This window comes from Salmo salar, chromosome 11 (genome assembly GCF_965601325.2).
Source record: "Salmo salar chromosome 11, fSalSal1, whole genome shotgun sequence".
NCBI classification, from domain to species: domain Eukaryota; kingdom Metazoa; phylum Chordata; class Actinopteri; order Salmoniformes; family Salmonidae; genus Salmo; species Salmo salar.
The window spans coordinates 53,953,643-53,959,301 of NC_138301.1; the positions used below are offsets into that span (position 1 = coordinate 53,953,643).

Consider the following 5,659-nt stretch of genomic DNA (forward strand, 5'->3'; position numbering starts at 1 on the left):
TTGCCGAAAAGGAGATTCCCTGTCGGAATATTATCGCTTTTCTACGAGAAAAATGTCGTAAAAATTGATTTTAAACAGCGGTTGACATGCTTCGAAGTACGGTAATGGAATATTTAGAATTTTATTGTCACGAATTGCGCCATGCGCGCGACACTTCTTTACTATTTCGGATAGTGTCTGGAACGCACGAACAAAACGCCGCTATTCGGATATAACGATGGATTATTTTGGACCAAACCAACATTTGTTATTGAAGTAGCAGTCCTGGGTGTGCATTCTGACGAAGACAACAAAAGGTAATCAAACTTTTATAATAGTAAATATGATTATGGTGAGTGCTAAACTTGCCGGGTGTCTAAATAGCGAGCCCGTGATGCCTGGGCTATGTACTTAGAATATTGCAAAATGTGCTTTCACCAAAAAGCTATTTTAAAATCGGACATATCGAGTGCATAGAGGAGGTCTGTATCTATAATTCTTAAAATAATTGTTATGCTTTTTGTGAACGTTTATCGTGAGTAATTTAGTAAAATGTTAGCGAATTCCCCGAAGTTTGCGGGGGGTATGCTAGTTCTGAACGTCACATGCTAATGTAAAAAGCTGGTTTTTGATATAAATATGAACTTGATTGAACAAAACATGCATGTATTGTATAACATAATGTCCTAGGGTTGTCATCTGATGAAGATCATCAAAGGTGAGTGCTGCATTTAGCTGTCTTCTGGGTTTTGGTGACATTATATGCTGGCTTGAAAAATGGGTGTCTGATTATTTCTGGCTTGGTACTCTGCTGACATAATCTAATGTTTTGCTTTCGTTGTAAAGCCTTTTTGAAATCGGACAGTGTGGTTAGATTAACGAGAGTCTTGTCTTTAAATAGCTGTAAAATAGTCATATGTTTGAGAAATGGAAGTAATAGGATTTTTAAGGTTTTGAAAATCGCGCCACAGGCTGCCAGTGGCTGTTACGTAGGTGGGACGCAAGCGTCCCACCTAGCCCATAGAGGTTAACTTAGTAGAAACCCAGCTCCACATGTTAGTTTAGTAGAATCCCAGCCTCGGGCCCTTAGACTTTAGTAGGATACAATACTAATTTCTTTAGTAGACAGGCGCTGCAGATAATACTGCCATCGTCGTGGAGACAGAGGCAAAGGACATGTATGTGTATGTAGCCCATGTATCTGATGCTGTCTAGCCATAAATATTATGGCATGTCATACTCTTTTTGGCCAGACAGAATCAGATACATGGGCTACATATAGTAAGACAGAGGGGCGCTGTTTCGCTCGCTCGGATGCTTTCTCCTGGTGAGATAGTTTCAGCCATTTGAAACTTAGGAAAAGTTGGCGGGTGCACAGTGCACTGTTTGGATGCTGGGATTATTTTTGGATGAACATGCAAAGGTTATCTACTTTTTGAAGTGAAAACTAAATGACTGGTTGTGTTCATGGTACATTAAAAAGTAACACGTTTTTTACAGTTAAATTACATGTCTTTACTATAAATCCATTAGAATGGCTTCTTCCTGGGCCCTCCAAATCACTGAGCCCACCCCTGCCATTGTGATTGGTTCCTGAGCCCACCGCTGCCATTGTGATTGGTTCCTGAGCCCACCCCTGTCGTTGTGATTGGTTCCTGAGCCCACCCCTGCCGATGTGATTGGTTCCTGAGCCCACCCCTGCCGTTGTGATTGGTTCCTGAGCCCACCCCTGCTGATGTGATTGGTTCCTGAGCCCATAGGATGTCATTTTGAAATGTATAAAATCCTCATTGTTTTTTCTCTAAAACCGTGATTAAGGCTGAACTGCGTTGGTTTTACTTTTAACACAAAGAAGCTTTTTATCAGCTTCCACTGTCCCACTCAAATAAATGCTATTAACAATACCTATGGCTGTAGGGGTGTCCCCAGGTGTTTTTTCTGCATTGCAGGTGTGATTGAATTACATGATCCCAAACATTAGGTACCTTCCTGCAATGGTAACTATGGATTTAGTACACAATGCCAACGGTCAAGTCAGGACAGGTCATTAAAAACAAAAGTGATATTTAATTTAGCAGACTGACTCCTCTTCTGTAGTGTGAGGTATCTCTGGTCCTGATCAGAGAAATAATGGGTGTATAGTTGTAATAACCTCTAGACAGTCACCTGCCAGACCAATGTGGGGCAAACTGTTGACTGTTATTGGTAGAAAGATGGCAGCACTGTCTCTTGGACTGGTGATGTCACAGCTGGTTGTCAGAGGTAAGTCTCCTACCAAAGATCTAGATCACGATATGAATAGAATTCAACACAACACAAAGATCTAGATCACAATATGAATAGAATTCATCAGAGGTAAGTCTCCTAACAAAGATCTAGATCCCGATATGAATAGAATTCAACACAATTGGTAATACCTGGTATTACCTGGTGACTTCTCAATTACAGAAGTGTATAATTACTATGTAAAATGTGTAAATATTAAGCAATAACCTTTTCAACATAAATTACAAAAGTGTATAATTACTATGTAAAATGTGTAAATATTAAGTAATAACCTTTTTCACCAAGACATTTCTGATTAAATGCCAAGTATACTTTAGTATGTCTCAAGTGAGCACTGGTTATAGGTCTGTATGTGGCTCTAACCCTAGGCAGTGCGGTTAAAGTCCTGTCTCAGCCGGGGAACACAGTACAGTTTCCATGTTACTACAGCTATGAAGACCACCAGGACATCCCACAGCTGTCTGTCCAGTGGAGAGGCCCAGGCAACACACTCCTCTGTCACTACATCAAACACAAGGTGTGGACTGCTGTGTGTACGTTTTATCTTTACGTTTTACCCTGTAAGCCAGAGTGCCAAAGACAAAACGTCAATTTTTCTTGTGAAAACCTTATGGACAATACCGTTTTGATAGAGCATGGTGTTTGCAACGCCAAAGGTCGTGAGTTCGATTCCCGCTGGGACCACCCTTTCGAGAAAAAGACATGTATGCATGCATGACTGTAAATTGCTCTGGATAAAAACGGCTGCTAAATTTCATATATTGTTATATTATATGTTATGTTAAGGCCTTCCAGAACTGCACCCAGGGCTACTCACTGGACTACATGCCGAGGAAGATCACTCTGAGCATCACAGAGGTCAGAACGCAAGACTTCGGATCTCACGTCTGTTCCGTTAGCAAGAGACACGAGTTCACGGACTTTAGCATCGAGCTAGTCGTGAAGACAGGTGAGTTGGTTTGTCTATATTGTCTGACTTTAGCATCGAGCTAGTCGTGAAGACAGGTGAGTTGGTTTGTCTATATTGTCTGACTTTAGCATCGAGCTAGTCGTGAAGACAGGTGAGTTGGTTTGTCTATATTGTCTGACTTTAGCGTCGAGCTAGCCGTGAAGACAGGTGAGTTGGTTTGTCTATATTGTCTGACTTTAGCATCGAGCTAGTCGTGAAGACAGGTGAGTTGGTTTGTCTATATTGTCTGACTTTAGCGTCGAGCTAGTCGTGAAGACAGGTGAGTTGGTTTGTCTATATTGTCTGACTTTAGCGTCGAGCTAGCCGTGAAGACAGGTGAGTTGGTTTGTCTATATTGTCTGACTTTAGCGTCGAGCTAGTCGTGAAGACAGGTGAGTTGGTTTGTCTATATTGTCTGACTTTAGCATCGAGCTAGTCGTGAAGACAGGTGAGTTGGTTTGTCTATATTGTCTGACTTTAGCATCGAGCTAGTCGTGAAGACAGGTGAGTTGGTTTGTCTATATTGTCTGACTTTAGCGTCGAGCTAGTCGTGAAGACAGGTGAGTTGGTTTGTCTATATTGTCTGACTTTAGCGTCGAGCTAGTCGTGAAGACAGGTGAGTTGGTTTGTCTATATTGTCTGACTTTAGCATCGAGCTAGTCGTGAAGACAGGTGAGTTGGTTTGTCTATATTGTCTGACTTTAGCATCGAGCTAGTCGTGAAGACAGGTGAGTTGGTTTGTCTATATTGTCTGACTTTAGCATCGAGCTAGTCGTGAAGACAGGTGAGTTGGTTTGTCTATATTGTCTGACTTTAGCATCGAGCTAGTCGTGAAGACAGGTGAGTTGGTTTGTCTATATTGTCTGACTTTAGCATCGAGCTAATCATTTTGACAGGTGAGTTGGTTTGTTTATATTGTCTGACTTTGTTTATGTGTTTGTGTGTATTTGCATCTTCTCATGGGGAGTTTGGTATTTTTCTGTCTTTAGATCCCATCACTTCCTTACCGACGAACAGGTGGGCTCAGTCAGGTAAATTCACAGAATGTGAATACAGTAGTTCAAGTGCAGGGATGGGCAACTGTGTGGAATGCCTTTTGAAGGCCCTCGGATTAATAACACAAATATTATAGTAATAAAAATATATATTTATTTTTAAACTCAGTCGGGGTCTCAACTTCCTGTTGCTAGGTAGAATAGTAGAATACACAAGGTGCGATTTCGAAATGTGGTTGTCCATCAGCAGTTTTTCTCTTGTTGTCAGTCACTGAGTCATGTCAGATTGCTAACTTAGTCTAACGACCACCTATCTAAATTTAGGAATCATGATGGAATTACCAGCCAGGGGGCCCCATTGACTTTGTTATTCAGTCTCACTCAGATATTATATTAAAAACTACAAACATTTCTCTCCACTCTATGGCAAAATGTGTAGAATTACACGAAATGAACTCTAAAATATAAAGAAATGTCTCTCTAATGTCAAGAGGGGGGCTGCTAAAATGTTTTACTGACAATGTGGTAGTGGTGGGGTTATGCACATGTAGGTATCAGACCCGCGAGCCACTCACGTTGAGTTCAGATTCTTTGTGACCCGCCACCCCATCAAAGTTGCCCATCCCTGTTCTAATGAATGAAATCCAAAGAAATTCTACAATTTACTTTTCAATTTTTTAAAAAAACCTTGAAATAAGAGACAAAATATCACATTTTCCCCTTGAATTTCCATGTTCAATTGATATCCTACATGATTGGAATTGTAGCAGAAGAGAGTGACCTTGTCCTTTATAATAATAACAATAATAATAATATTCTACTGTGTATGACAGTTCATGTCTGTAATTGTTTCCCTCCTAGGTCTTCCTGAGGGACATCTTGTTGTCCTCGTCTGCTCTGTGTTGGTCAGCACCTGGGGATGAATAGCACAAATACTGTGAAAATAAAGAACAGATTGAGATTCCATTTTTTTATATATAAATATTGTAATTAGAAATAATAAAGAATATAAGCTTCATAAACGTTGTACTCTGAAACATTAACTCTGTTCATTGTGTGTGTGTCTGTGTGTAACAGTTTCAGCTAACCAGTGTGGTGCTGTATGCAGAGTTCATGACAGCTCAGAACATTCCACACAGCCTTAGACCGCAGGCTTAGGAGCAATGTCAGCATGTTACTGAGTACTGACATGAATAGGACCCTGGTCAAAACTAGTGCACTATATAGGGAATAGGGCTCTGGTCTATAGTAGTGCACTATATAGGGCTCTGGTCTATAGTAGTACCACTATATAGGGAATAGGGCTCTGGTCTATAGTAGTACCACTATATAGGGAATAGGGCTCTGGTCTATAGTAGTACCACTATATAGGGAATAGGGCTCTGGTCTATAGTAGTACTACTATATAGGGAATAGGGCTCTGGTCTATAGTAGTACCACTATATAGGGA

General features: G+C 40.7%; 1 long non-coding RNA gene across 1 annotated transcript; it reads left to right on the forward strand.

Moving 5' to 3' along the window:
- The first annotated feature begins 2,799 nt into the window (after positions 1 to 2,799).
- Positions 2,800 to 5,225, forward strand: LOC145858927 (uncharacterized). Its single transcript, XR_014379319.1, has 3 exons — positions 2,800 to 3,214; positions 4,204 to 4,245; positions 5,071 to 5,225. It is a non-coding gene; the product is annotated as an uncharacterized LOC145858927 (long non-coding RNA).
- The last annotated feature ends 434 nt before the right edge of the window (positions 5,226 to 5,659 follow it).